The sequence below is a fragment of the Vanacampus margaritifer genome, chromosome 6, assembly GCF_051991255.1.
Source record: "Vanacampus margaritifer isolate UIUO_Vmar chromosome 6, RoL_Vmar_1.0, whole genome shotgun sequence".
In the NCBI taxonomy this organism is placed as follows: domain Eukaryota; kingdom Metazoa; phylum Chordata; class Actinopteri; order Syngnathiformes; family Syngnathidae; genus Vanacampus; species Vanacampus margaritifer.
Window position 1 is genome coordinate 18,618,078 of NC_135437.1, and position 15,623 is coordinate 18,633,700.

The 15,623-nt window shown below is 39.3% G+C and overlaps 1 protein-coding gene across 4 annotated transcripts in view; it reads left to right on the top strand.

Moving 5' to 3' along the window:
- Positions 1–5,869: 5,869 nt before the first annotated feature.
- Positions 5,870–15,623, top strand: part of trpm1b (transient receptor potential cation channel, subfamily M, member 1b) — a 43,476-nt gene continuing 33,722 nt past the window's right edge. Inside the window, exons 1-3 of one of the 4 annotated variants that reach the window (XM_077567242.1) lie at positions 5,870–6,172; positions 6,314–6,393; positions 14,692–14,741. The gene's annotated coding sequence lies outside the window, so the exon portion shown is untranslated. Of the gene's footprint in view, positions 6,173–6,313; positions 6,394–6,640; positions 6,862–14,475; positions 14,742–15,623 lie in introns of those variants that run through there. The other 3 variants (XM_077567243.1, XM_077567241.1, XM_077567244.1) reach the window with 3 other exon arrangements.

Below are 15,623 nucleotides of genomic sequence, written 5' to 3' on the forward strand. Positions count from 1 at the left end.
GTGTTTGGCAGATTTCGTTATAGTCCAATTAAACTTTAGGCCAAAATTTGGCAGCATCATGCCTTGGAGGCTGTTTTTCTTCTTACCTTAACTCATTCACTGCCATAAACGGTTTATAGACGTCAAATGATCATTTGAACTATTTCTATTAGTTTAACATTTGTTTCCACTTTTGTTAACAAGAGTATGAAAACCTAGATTTTTTTTACTGTACATTTAGAACAGATGATTAATCATGAGTTAACTCGTAAAGTCATGCAATTAATTACAATTAAAAAATGTAATCGCCTGACGCTCCATATCTTTAATAATCTTTTCTTCTTCTTTTTTTTCAATCGCGTCAGGCGATTACATTTTTTAATTGTAATTAATCGCATGACTTCAATAGTTAACTCACTATTAATCCTAAATTTTAGATCTGTTCTAAATGTACAATATTGTTTTCAAGGTTTTCATACTCTTGTTAACAAAAGTGGAAAAAATGTTAAACTAATAGAAATAGTTCAAATGAATTTTTTACGTCAATAGCCGTCAATGGCATTGCATGAGTTAATTATGAGTTCATTAAACTTAATATAGTCACTTTGAATTATTTTTTGATTAACTTAATATTAATTAACTCATAATTAATTAAATATATCTACTTTGGATTAATTTAACTAAATTACTTTAATTAATTTAACTTAATTAAGTTCATCCAAAATTAATTCAAAGTGAATATATTTAGTTTAATGAACTCATAACGAACTAAACTTCATGAATCATGAACATTTTGTAATCACAGTCACAAAACCTTCACTTCAGGCTTCTGCTAGCAAGCAAAATGTGAGGAAAACTCTTAAAGTACAACTTTTCATAACCACTTTAAGTAAAAGGGACAAATACTAGCTTTTCCGAAGCTTCCATTAGCATTAGCAACCTTACATTTCAAGTGTATCAAACTAGCTACAAAACAACTATAATGACGACCAAGACATCTATTACATAGTAATCAAAACATAGATTTGTTTTTATACTTTTCCTCAAAGGAAAAATATACATTATAATGCGTCAGCGACCTCCCCCCCCCCCCCCAAAAAAAAAAAAAAAGCTGAGAGAGGGGATTCCAGTGCTTTCAATTGAAAGTAGCTAATGTTAGCATTAATCTGTTAAACACTTTTGCAACTGTTTTAGTTTGGCTTCTTCTAACCCTCACATAAGAACATTCTAACAAAACCATCCCTATTCATTAACTGAATCATTTACTGACCCTCTACTGTATGTATAGGAAACCCGACACAGCCAAAAAGAAACAAGTGCTAAGACGTTATTAACTGACAAAACTATAATCATGGTACTTATTTGTTCCATTGTGTCTCTTTTGTTGACGTTCATCAAAGATTACTCAACCCGAGTGACACACCAACAACAGGCCCCTGTGACTAACGATGACAAAGCAGGCTGTTATTTCACCTGTGTCGAAAATAAAAGAGGATTAGTCCGATGGTAAAGTAAAAACGGGACACATGGAAGTCGGAGTACAACACATTGCGATGCTTCACTGGGCCACAGGTGACATATTGATTGCGAGAAACAAAACCCTGGATGGGGGGCGCCGGGTTTTTGAGTGCAGCGATCATGTGAGCTTCAATGAGTCAGTCATGCGGAGCTGAGACAAGTTGAAACGACATGTTATTGCCACAAAGTCTGGTCTGGCCGCAGTCTAACAAGATCTACTGGTTACAAAAGCACAGGAATAATTTCTGAGCACTTATCAGCAACTCGCAAACAAAGATGATTGACTCAGACAACATTGAAAGTCATGCTACAAGTACAGACAAGGTACAATGCACATCCTTTGATTTGCAGGCATGAATAACAAATTTGTTTTTGTTAGGAAGCAATTTGGGTTTCAACAGAAAGTTTTCATTCACATCATAATATTACAAAAGGAAGCTAAGTTAGCATGAGGCATGGCAAGAAGTCGTCTGGCTTTGTTTAAACGAAACTAAATACCTACAGTAGCAATCTAAAGGTCATGAATGATATAAATAATATGATACAAACTCACAAAAATCATATATGAGGAAAATGCTACAGGACAGTTTGCGCGAAGTACCATCACGTGTTTGTGTGTTTCCATAGCAACATTTGGTTAGGACCAGCAGGACATCATAGAATGTCTGAAGCCTTATTCGCACCAAGTAGAAAAGATTATTTCAGTTTACTAAGGTGTGCATTATTGCATGTGTGTCTTGTGAAATTTAGAATAAATAAATAAAAATCTCGGGCTTTTCAGAGTAATTAAATTTCAATATTTTTTTTGTAGTTACTTTCAGTAATTTATTTTTCTGTTTTATGGATTTTCTTCTGTTTTTGCTGAAATAATTTTTTATTTTTTTTTTTTTTTTTTGCTTAAATTTGTATTTTTTCTTTCTATTCTTCTGAGTAATTTTTTGTTTTGTTTTATGGATTTTTGTCTGTTTCTCTGGATATTTTTTCTATTTTCTTTAATATTCGTTAAATATTCAGAAAAACAGAAACTGTTCCAAAAAATTCTATATATAAATCCATAAAACAGGGGGGAAAAAAATTGAAAACAAACACACACAAAAAACTGGAAAAACAGAGTGTCATTATCGCCGGTTCTTCTGAGTAATTTATTTTCAAGCTTTGTTTTTTTTTCTGCTATTACTTTTAGCTTAATTACTTGCTGTCATGTAATCTCAAATGTTACACTGATGAATCAGCTCGACTAGTGAGTGAGTTTATGACATAAACTTTATGTCATCCATATGCCGTACAATCGGTTCAAACTGCTTAGAAACATCTCCGGGTTCAGTGTTTCCTCGTTGTCCGCTGGGGTTAGCTTCCAAAAAATACCCGCAAAAAAATGAAATCCGCGAAGCAGTTAGCTTTATGTTTTACATTTATTTTAAATGTTTTAAGGTTCTAAAATGCCTCTCCATGTTTCTCAATGTTGAAACCTTCATAAATGTTATAAAATAGGTATATTACTGCAAAAAAAAAAAGATCAAGGTTTACCACTCCAAACTGGAGAGGCAGGATCGGCGTACAAGCGGTATTAGGGCACAAAGTGCCGTCAGAGTTGTGTGGCATAGGCGGGGGGGGGGCTAAAAGAAGGTCACTGCATCAGTTCGCACGCCGGTGGGAGGCGTTGCTCTAAGATGGAGTTCACTATGGTCGTCATCCTCCCTCTGCCGCGCCTCCAGGCTGTCCACGTTCAGCCACACAACAGAGGCAGCCTTTTTCACCCCTATGTTAATCCTGCCTGCCTCCCCCGCCTTTATCCCGCCTCCCCGGCACGCCACCACAAAGAACAAAGTGCTGGCCCACACTCATTGAGAGAATGTTGCATAAACGGATAGCAAACCCGATGCGAGCCAGATGAGCGCTCTATCGCCGCAGTTACATCGGTGAACCCGAGCTGAGATCCACGTCACTCGGTTGACCCGAGGCTGACGCCCCAGCCTCGACTGTGTGCAGCCGTCATTGTTCCCCTCTCATCGCAGCATGTCGCCTTTGTCCGCGTAGCACAATACAGCTCAAAAGAGCAAAGTGAAGCGGACACATTTTTGTTTTTGCACCCATTTACTGGTCAGTGGTGACCCTATTCAGGATGCATTGATCAGTGCACTGGCCGGGGAGGGATGAGCCTTGCAGGCACTGGTGAGGGGGGGGGGGGGGGGGACGCTATTCAGCTGGTCGCCGGGGACCGCGGGCGCTGCATTAACTGGTAGTGCTGATGCCATCGCCGTTGAGGGCATCCTTTTTTAAGCAATACAACAGGGGCACTTATATCGCTAGCATCCGTTTTTGAGTCCTTGCCAGACTTTACTTTCAGTTCGTGCTTGATTTTATAGCCGATATTTGCAAATGAATCACTTCCATGACATATAGTACACATAATTCCTTCCCGTCATGACACGGGGGAGTATTTGATAAAACCAAATAAATGCTGTGGCGAAGTGGTAGATGATCACTATCTGTTTGTGTCTCAATAGTTGAAGCTTTGTTGGTTACAAATCCTAATTGAAGTCAAATTTTTGTAAACTGCCATTTACACAGCATCCGCAACCCCCTAACCGACCTCTGCCAGCATCCAAACCAGTTTGGAGGACAGTGTTTGCTGTTGGTCTTAAAGGTTAAACCCCCACTGGTTGCCCTTTTTTAATTGTTTTTATAACTAGCATGAGAAATAAGCGTATCCAAATACTAGATACTGTAGATGGGATGGTAAATAAAACATGTGCACTAGGGGTGTTAAAAAAAAAATCGATTCAGCAATATATCGTGATATCACAGCGCGCAATTCTTGAATCGATTCGATATTTAAACATCTTTTTTTTTTATGGAAATATTCAACAAAACGTCTTATTTAGGGTTAGGGTTCACACGTTAAGCATGGAAGAATGTTATTTTAATGGAATATTAAGCCTTCATATTTTATTTCAATGCTGTTCAAACATGAAACAGATTGCAAAAGATTGTTTGTTAAATGCAGTGGCTCACAATTACAGATAAATAAATACATTTTCATACAAATCTTACAGTGTACATGTACAAGTTTACTGATGAGTATTTTCTAAATTTTAGTAAAAAAAAAATCGCAATTATCAATTTATAGATTAATATCGGGATTAATCGGTATCGAATCGTGACCTATGAATCGTGATACGGATCTAATTGCCGGGTTCTAAGCAATTCACACTTCTAATGTGCACCATATAGGCACTATGTGCTACTGCTTTAATTGAACAGGAAAACAGTAGCTCACTACTCGTTCATTTCATCTTTATTATTGAAATACACCGGGTCCGAGGTTTACCATGATCCCGACATAAAGGTTATAAAAAGCATGCTCAGTTACCACAGAACGTACTGTTTTATTGTTTCATTTAGATTTAAGGCCAAGAAGTGGTTTTTAATCTCAATATTTACTGTTTGTGACTTCACAACTGTGTTCTGACGTAAGTACAAATTTTGTGTTAAGTCACTGTTGTCGCTAACTACAAGGGCTCGACGAAAGTCACATTCCATTAGAAAACATTCCATGTCCAGTAAATCTCGATTCAACTAATGAGTCGGGACCCGTTATTGTGGGATGCGGACAGGCAGTAAATAACTACTAGGTGTCCGACTCCAAGGCGAAATAAGCTAGTTTGTGGAGTAGCGTAAGGATCGTATGCAGATCCTTTCTTTCTCTATACTTCGGCCTTTCCACCTTTTCTGAGACCAAGCTGCATCTGTACAAAAGTGACGGAAAGGGCAAACTATGTTGAAAGAAAGGAACTGCTTATGACACAAAACACACAAGCGCATCTGTGAAGCATGGTGAAGCTAATGTCATATCAACGGGCTAAATAGCCCTTATTGATGATGTAACTCATTATGGTAGCAGCGGAATAAATTCTTAAGTCTAATGAAAACAAAAACATTTTGACAATAGGTGCTCTACATCTAGATGTAAATACAATTAAATAAAAGCTGGAATTGTGAACTTTTTTTTCTCATATTCATCTTATGTTCTGAAACCCAAATAGCTTTAGCATACAACAAGAACACATTTTCAATTTACTTTGCTGTTCAAATACTTGTGGACGAGACTGTAACTAACCTAGCTACCCCTAGCTAGTTGACAAGACTGCTTACTAAGCAGTTATAGCTAACTACAAAGGTAAACTTCCATTCGAAAAGGTTCCATGTTCACTCAGTGGAGCATACGTCATCACGTATGTTTACTCTTCGGGGTCGCAGGGTGCTCCCAAAGTCACCGGGTGCACGCGTGGGCGTGGTTTCGCACTACCCTTCGTGAAGGCGGAAGTAGTTGCGGGAGAAGTAAGCGTTGATGAAAGCAGTGGCGTCTCGGTTCAATAAATACATAAATAGAAACCGTCAGCATACGCCTCGACGTAGTCTGGCGGTGGTGGGTAACGTAACGCGGTTTTTTTTTCTTTATCCCCGAATGACCCCGCAGTGCTGAGGCGAGAACATCCCGTTCGTGGGTTATTAATAGCTCGCCTTGCGTCACCCAACTGCCGCGCTGCTAGACACGCAATGGAGCCGCTAACTGTGCCAGCCACACATCCTCCTTCGCAAAAAACAAACAAACAACAAAAAACGCTTATAAAACAGCTAGTCGACGTCCTCGCAGCTCACGTGATTACCACCTGTAAGTGTCACACACGCACGTACACGAACACGAAGGGGGCACTAGGAGGATAGCACACAACAAATGAGTCAAGCACGTTGTGTCACCTGGCAACAACACAACTGTTTTTGTGTTGTTTTGTTTTTGAATATATCTGCTCAGGAGGTGAACTAAAAAGCAGCTAAGTCCTTTCCCCCATAAAAGCCACAAGGAGTCGGACCAGTCCAGTTCCAGAGAATGAGGTGAGGGAGGACAGCCTCATTCGTAGCTATGACCCCACAATGTTGTATTTAGGTGGGCTGCTGCAAATCAGCTGAAGAAAAAAACAAACCGAAACATTTCAGCCATGGGTTTAGTGTAAATATTAAATATAAAAACAGTCTTGCGGCTTCTGGTGTGGCTGGCCTTCCTGAGCTTGTTGCCCCACCCAGGCACAAGACGAAGGGTGGTGCCTGTGTTGTGTGATTTAATCGTCCCTTTCCGTGCTGTGACTGCATATGCAGCTCCGCCACACCTGCAGCCACACGTCCAAAGGCCCAAGGCTCCACACTCGGGTGACGGCATTGGGACGTGTTCGTGGTTCAATGGCAAACCGTTCCATGAAATGGATTTTCAAATATCATATGGTCCTCACGATCCAATAGTCTTAGATGTCGGCCATATTGGATGTGGCAGATATGCAACATAAACTACTTCGGGTAAGAAAAGAGGTAAACCAGGGGTATTATTTGTTTTTTTTTAAACCCGAATAAAAGCGTGTTCAACTTTTGATACAAGCTTGGTTTAAGCTAGCTGACAAGAATAGAACCCGGGTATTCCGTGTGTTCTTGCTTGATTGTTACTTTGAATCGGAGCAGTACTTGGGCCGCGACTGATGACCTTTCACAAGATCATAGTGACGTAAGAACGGACAAGAACACAAATTGACAAACGGCTTTTGTGTCAGTAAGCGGCATGCTCCCTGGACTGACGCCCCCCCCCAATCTATAATGTAAAATTAATTAAAATTAATTAAAATTTTTAAAGAGGAACCAAGTGTTGCAAATGTGATTCATGAAGGTTAATGCTTTACATCAGGCAGTTTCTGTATCGCCTCAGCAGTTTCCCAGCCAAACTAGACTTCCTGTATATGCGAGGCAACACTTTGACATCATGGAATTTACACAGATTCAAAACATAAACCGAGGCTGACTAATGGGCTTTCACTTTTGGAGGAGATTTGTGTGTGTTTAGCTCAAGAGCGGATCAAGTAGAAGGCCGCTTGCTTGTATTGAAGTTTGAAGATCTTCGCCAGCATTATAACATGTCAATCAAATTTTCTGGATTTGATTGATGATAGTTTGCAACAGCAGTGGCTGGCTTTCTGTGGTTGTATTTATATGACACGGTTCAAGTCGGACAGTCTAAAAAGAGCATTGTGGAAATAAATTAAGATTACAAATTGAATTGTTGACCAATTTAATAAAATTGCTTCAATTGGTAACACACGATTGAATTAAATTAATCCATAATGAATATATTAAGTTTAATTAATTCATTCACTTCCGTTGATAGCTATAGATGTCAAAAAATCATTTGAACTATTTCTATTAGTTAATTTTTTTTCCATTTTTGTTAACAAGAGCATGAAAACCTATATATTTTTTGTACATTTAGAACAAATATAAAATTTGTGATTAATCGTGAGTTAACTAGTGAAGTCATGCGAATAATTACGATTACAAATTTTAATCACCCGCTGCCCCTAATTTTTTAATAATCTTTTCTTTTTCTTTTTCTAAATTTTAATAATCTTTTTTTTTTAAAGAAAAGATTAGAAAAAAATTAGGAGCATCAGCCGAGTACTATTTTTAATCGTAATTAATCGCATGACTTCACTAGTTAACTCACGATTAATCAGAAATTTTATATCTGTTCTAATACAATATTAAAAAAACACTAGGTTTTCATACTCTTGTTAACAAAAGTGGGAAAAAAATGTTAAATTAATAGAAATAGTTCAAATGAATTTTTGACGTCTATAGCTGTCAATGGCAGTGAATGAGTTAATTATGAGTCCATTAAACTTAATATAGTCACTTTGGATTAATTTTGGATTAATTTAATATGAATTAACTCGTAATTAATTAAATATATCTACTTTGGATTAATTTTGGATGAATTTAACTAAATTACTTTAATTAATTTAACTTAATTAAGTTCATCCAAAATTAATTCAAAGTGAATGTATTTAGTTTAATGAACTCATAATTAACTAAATTTAATGTATTCACTTTGGATTAATTTAATTTAATCCTGTGTTACCAATTGAAACAAATATGTCCTTATTAAGTTGGTCAGCAATTCAACTTAATCTTAAATGGGGTATATGCCCCGGAGAAGGCGGGACTTCCGGGTTTCACACACCGGTGCCCGTCGATAGGTGCGAGTGTGTAGTGTGTCTGTCTCAATTCTCCCAAGCATTTCAGAGAGCTGAGATGGGGGTGCGAGTGTGTGCCGTTGGTGTGTAACTTAACTCAATTGAGTACATCTGAATTTTGAAACCAGGGTAGAACTCTTTGACTATAAATTGAGTTGTACGGGGTTATAGTTTAGATCACATTAAAGGTGGAAAAAGTTTTGACGCGATGTCTCTTGGCATCGTATTTTTTATATCATCCAAATACCTGAGCATGGATGTTAAGGCTTTTTATATCCACTGTATATGCAGAAAGGAATGTGCGGAAGGAAGTCTGACATCCTTAGACTCGTCTTAAAAGTAACACAAAGTACGGTACGGAAGAAATGGCCCTAGTGTGAGTGCACCCTTAGTCAATCTCCAAAATTCGTAAAAGATAGCTACAAATTATTATTTTATTTTTTTCTGGAGAGCTCAGTATTGTTCATTCGGTAATTTTAACGATTTGACATGTCATCATCATTGCTCTCTCTTTTTTTTTTATATATATATATATTTTTTTAATTTTATTTTATTATTATTATTATAATTTTTTATATATTTTATGTTTTATATTTCATATTTTTTTATTTTATTTTTTATTTTATTTAAAAAAATAATAATTAAAAAATATATTTTTTTATTTTGTATGTGCGTGTGTGCGTGCGTGTGAGTGTGTATTCATTAGTTCACCTAAAACCTATTATAGCTACAAATTCTACTCAAACGACGTATAAGTTGATAGCGGGTCAAACTGTTGCGAGAGTAAAAAGATTTGTCTTCTTCCACGGGCCCAAATGATGACCTTTCTGCCATTTTGCTCAGTCCGCAAACGCCATCTGTGTTTGGGATCATCCCGGTCCGTCGTAATTACCATTGCAAGCGGGCGCCCATCGATAATTACAACGCTGCGACTCTCAGCAGGATTAGACAAGGTGCTCGTGGACTTGCTTTGACTCGGGCTTGTAACGCCCGCTGACAGTCAGCGGAGGAGGCGATCGCCTGAAGACCGCACGAACGGCGGACCGCGCTTCTGCTCTGTAAAGGACTTTTTGTGTTAAACCTTCGGTCCTTCTCAAACGGATTACGCAGAAATGTGAAGATTACGCAGCTTCCCACTTGCTTGATCTACAAATGTAGATCATCTAAAAAATGTGACATGGCTAATACTCTTGCATCAATTGAAATGGGAAAACTCAAGTTTAATCACTTTTACTTAGGTTGTGTTTATGATCACGTTGTGTTGTAGTTATGCCAAACCGAAACGGGTAAAACTGGTTTCCTGTGTTACCAAAAGTGTGTTCGCGTTAATCAGGAGCACGTCTTTTATGTAATTTGACAACTCTGCGTGCAGTTGGGGTGTGTCAATAAAGCTTCTTGAGCGTCATGCTACGAAAGTTGCGGTTGACGTTAAGTGTTCCCTGAGGGTGAAAACCAATGACTCACGGAAGGGAGTTATCTCAAAGGTCACGTTGAATTTCAAGCCAATCGATCTACATTTAAAAACGGATATGTCATTAATTCTGGAGGATCGACCGATTCTTATTGTCTGAACTCATAAAGCCACGAATCGGGTCAGTCTCAGGACATTTAAAAATGACTTCCCATCTGTGTTATCGACTCTTAGAGATAGAGAAGACGACCACATGGAACCTCCGGCACCTTGACAATTAGTACCTTTGTGCCAACCACTGAAATCAGAATCGGGTCAGGCCAATGCCACCAAAAACAAAGGCCTTTGTGGCATTCCCATGATGTGGGGCTTTGAAGTTTTAGAGCACAATTGTAATGATCGAATAAGGGAATGTTTAAACAAGTAGTTTGGAGATTGTCAGTCGTGACTCTTTCTTAGAAACATCACTCTGGGTTATTTTGAGCCACTATGGCAGCTGTTGATGACATCTGAAGTCTGGAAAATATTGGGGGGGGGGGGGGTGGGGGGGTGGTGTTTTGGGCTGAGTGATGAACAATAATCTGGTGCACAACAAGTTTAAGGCTGAAGAGGTTGAATGAGCACGGCATTTGATTGTTGATTCTGCTTGGTAACGTCCCTCTGGTTTACGTCAGTTGAAAGTGCGGCTTGGGTTTTTGGTTACCAACTTCAAGATGAAACCAAAAAAAAATGCAAATCAGCATCTTTCTGCACAGATTTGAGGATCGTTTGACTTTTTTGGGTGGGGGAACCTGGATTGGTTACATTTTGGGTTACAGTTGCCGCTATTTTTGGAAAACTTTGAGGCTTTTATACCTTCAGTGAATTAACGTGTGTCTGTCCATGAGAAGATCATGGCAAAGCCGTCCATCCATTTTCTGTGGTGTTTGCCTCTTTGGGTCCAGACGTGGCCCATCCAGGTCTAGAAAGTAAAAAAAAAAATTTTTTAAATGCCATAGTTTTTACCTGTGCCTAAAACCAAACTGTGGCAGGGTTTTGGTTTCTGGACCTAGACAGAGCCCGTTCCAGCAGACTTTGGACAAGAGATTCTGAGACAGATATTCTGGATTTGTTTCCAACCAAACGCAATCATGGCGTATGTTGTTTTCCTGTCACGATCAAGGGCACCAAACCCTTTCTCAAGGAAGCTTTGCCCCCAACACACACACGCACCCGTTTGATGTTTAACAATCATTTAGAAATCCACATCGCAGCATTGCAAAGGATTTGAGTGGACCAGCTCACGCCCAAATGTAAAAACTGAGCCGTCAAGTTGTGTCTCTCATCGCGGCTAATTTGCCCCAGCAGTGCTTTACAGTACTTGGAGCCAAGTTCAAGTCTCCCTTTGATCAAATAAATCCCCATCCCTATAAATGTCCGTCTCTGGTGTGTGAGTCCCACATCTGTTTTTTGGCTTTGTTGGATGATGAGCTGCAAGTGGAAGTTTGTGCAGCTGAGTGCAAGGACTCCACCGGCCCCCTTTTTCCCAGTGAGAAGATCTCCCTCGCTGCTGGGAATAGCTTACGGGCTTTCCGCTCGGACGGAACAAGACACTGCAATCACAAACAAAAGTTTGACAAAACTGCAGCAGCCATTTTGGGCCCCAGGTCAACGTTAGAAGTGCCCTATGTCAGAGATAGAGATGTGCAGTGAGAAGGAAATTCATGGCATGGATTGATGTTGCAGGAACAGTTTTGAAAGGTGATGTCCAGCAAAGCCATCCGCAGGGTGTGTGAACGAGCCCACTGAGGAAGTCGTTAGCCACGAGTCGCATTCTACTCGGCCACGCCTCGTTCCTGTCTACTTCCCTAAAATGCATTTGTGCTGACAGAGGCGCGGGACCACTCCCATGAGCAAGCAGACCTCTCTTTCGACAGCACTTCACTACCCCCACCCCCCTCTTACCCCTGACCCTGTTCTGGCCATCACTGAGCTACAGACATCAAACTGTGGCTTCTTTTGAGATGCATGCAAGCAGCTTTTAGTCTTGACCTAGATTGCTTCTAAAGCTTCACTTTATTAGGGACAGCGCTGCAATAGGACGTGATCCTTTACGCTACATTAGGAGTGGGAATCTTTGAATGTCTCACGATTCGATTACGATTACGATTTTTTGGGGTGCGCGATTCGATTCAGAATCGATTTTCGATCGAGAACAATTTTTTGATTCAAAATGATTTGATTGACAATGATTTTTGCTTCAATTTATAGATCGTAATTGTAATGATCTACTCCAGTCCGACTCGCTAATGCTAATTAGCGCGCTACTCGCGGCACTTTTATCACTCAAAAGAACGGCTCCACACTGCAAAAAAAAACACTTTTATTGGAATAACTTGAGCGTGACACTTTCCTTCTACTCTCTAATGTGGCTACAACTTAACAGTGTATCAGACCGCGTGGAACCACACTGCCCCTAAGTGGCCTAATCGGGTACAACATGAACAGCGCATCCAATAAAGGCGCACACAAAAAAATATAAAATAATTTAAATAAAAAAGATTTTGGGACATTTAAAATCGATTCTGAATCGTACTAAATGAGAATAGATTTTTGGGCACACCCCTGCTCTACACCATTGCTTTTACTAGATGCTAATAATCAGGAGTAGAGCTTTAATTTGTTGAGACTGCAGTTTTGCTCTAGTACCATCAAATTCCCAGCTTCTGATATATACCATTTCCTTGGTGAGATATATTTTTGGGGCTAGCCATTGGCTAATATATATAACACTAGGGGCAGAATAGCCATGGAATTTGCAGACCAACTAAAGGTTTCGTCAAACATCACACCAGTTCTTGGAAAATGGTCGATGGGCATCAACCCGTGTAAGACTTTTCTACCTTCAGGTACTCAAAATGTTGCTGATGACACAGAAGAAACTGGGGGTTCAGTCAGTATCTTGCTCAAGGATATCTCTTGACATGGTAATGGGTCTCAGGCTCAAACCCTTCAGGCTTGAAGGTGACCACTCTATCAACTGAGGCATTCCACCCAACAATGAAGCAAAAAACATGATTATGACAATTTTTCACCAGAAACTATATATAAGGCAATGCACTCACCATTTTCCAACATTTTTTGGCTCGGTCACGGCAGCTATTGGAAGCTCAGCTTGCATTGGCTCTGACTGGCGACCGCAGTATGAGGCTAGGAGGACTACATTTCCCATGATTCTTAGACACAGAAACAGGAAGTAGTTCTAGTTCCGGCATGACGAAAACATGACTGCTAGCGGATGAGAACGCAAACGTGAATGTAAAAGTAAATAAGGAGGAATATAACAGTTAAATTCCTTTTAATTGGTTTAAAAGGCTCAAAATGCGAAAAACTGGACGTAACTTGTTGTGGCGTGGCGTGGTGTTATCCGTCTGTCCTTTCAACAACAGAAGAAGAACAAAATGTACCCAGCCAAGTCAGCCATCTTTTCTTTTTCTTTTTTTTTTACACTTGTTATGATCAAATATATGATGGTAAAAATTTGACCCTGGTTGCTTTCTATCAATCTATTCAACTGTACTGCTCTCTATGAACATAAAGTAGAAGGAACATGTCCTAACATGCCCTACTCTTAACAAACCACCATTTCTTGGCCTCATAGTCCAGCCACGTGTTTGGCCTGTCATGAAAAATGAGACGTCAGCACCCTCGCGCCGTCAACTGTTTTTCTTTATTGCAGTTGTGTTTTTAATCTATTGATTCGAGTGAGTACTCGCTGTTTTAGCGTTCACGAGCCGCACTGAGGGACTGAACACGCCTAAGTGTGTCTCAGGTGTGTGTGTAGTCTGTTTCCCCAGCAACCGGTGTTATTGTGATGAGCAGAGCCCAAAAACACGCCAGTTGTATTGTGTTGACCTCCTACACGAGCAGTATCATGCCTTCACTTGGTGTGTTTTTGTTGTATTAAGGTTCACCTGTAATTAAAGTGCAGCAGGTTGGGGCACCCCACCCCAAACGGCGCCTCCTTCCGAAAGGGTGACATCCGAGTTGTTTCCCCTAATAGTTTCCGTCAGTATGTGATTTCTTCTCGTGGTTTGACTGAACCGATGGACAAAACACAACATGAGCTAAATTATACTCATCACAGAGGGGTGGGGGTGGGGGGGGGGGTGAATCATCAAATAGCCCCTGTGACCTCGTGGTCAGAACAAAGAGGCTGCATGAGCGTTTAGAGCGCCATCGTGTGGTCAAAGTTGAGTTTCCCAACCTTTTTGGAGCCAAGGCATCCATTTTTTTTACAGCGCAAAAATGTCCAAAAAAAAGATACATACTGGCATAATGATGATTTTGTTTGAATTTAGGCACAAATATACTTTAGTTACTCAGTGTGAAATCTGTGCCTGTTTAATGTTCTAATAAAAATATTTTTTAAAAAACAGGATATTGTAATTAAATAATACTTGAATTATCTTTGACCAATTCAGGAAATGGTCAATGTTATTGAGTGTCTGTCTCCCTTCATTCATTATCTCTTTTGAAATGTTAAATAATCTCCGCTTATAAATTCAAAGCTACTAACCAACGATAAAGCCTCTTTAGTGTTTGCTTACGCAGAGAATGGAGGTATTATCCATTACAAAAGGCTGTCCGTACACATGGCTGTGTTGAAGTACTTTCTGTGGGATTTTTTTTTGTTGGTTGGAAATGAAATTGTTCTCTCTCTATCATTAGGATTCAACCACTGGAGGAATGTGTGTGACACTCTTCTCTTCCCAAATCAGGTAACGTTTGCGTGTGTGATGCAGAATATTATTGTGCGTTAGTGTTGTATCTTTTGGCTCATCAGAATCCTTTAAATGCTATCTTTGCATGACTTTTAAATTGATATTGCTATCGACGAGAATTAGGTTCCATATTCAATCTCAGTCAAAGGTGAACTGAATGAATTAGTCTTTATCCAACTTGGAACAGTGAGCACGAATTAAATAAATTATTTTATTTTTTTTTAAACAAGCAAACAAACAAACGTTTTGAAAAGCATGCCTAACAATATGATCACAACAATATACAAAACAGGCAATGGACATGGAATTTGTGAAGGTCAAGTTTAGAAGAGAAAATGTCACAGTTGCAGCTTGCATCCAATAGAGGGAGTTGTTGGATAAAATAGGCTTCTATGTACTGTAATAGGTTGCATGCAAGGTAGATTCGATATCACATGACTGGGCAACATGAATGAATAGCAGATTTTTTTTAACAAAGATTTTAATTTTGTTTGTCATGTCACTTTCATACAAGTAGCTATCTAGGGGGTGGGGGGTGGGGCTATTTTTAGTCCATCAAACTCCAATATTTATATATATATTTATTCCCCACAATGGGTACTTTTGGGGGGGAAATACCTCATAGGTGGTAATACAAGTTTAATCTGTTCTTTGACCATATTTGTAAACGATAACACTTGTATCTCAAGTCATCGTTCCCTTATTGAACTGAACTGAAATGCCTTGACAGTAATCCTTTTCACTTCAGCCTCAACATTGTGCTCCTTGTGGTGTGTGCAGCATAACCACCAGGGGGCAGTATAATACAGACTTAGACGTAGAAGAGCTCCACAACTCATTCCAAAATCTGCAATAATATTCGATTTTCACAGAGGATAA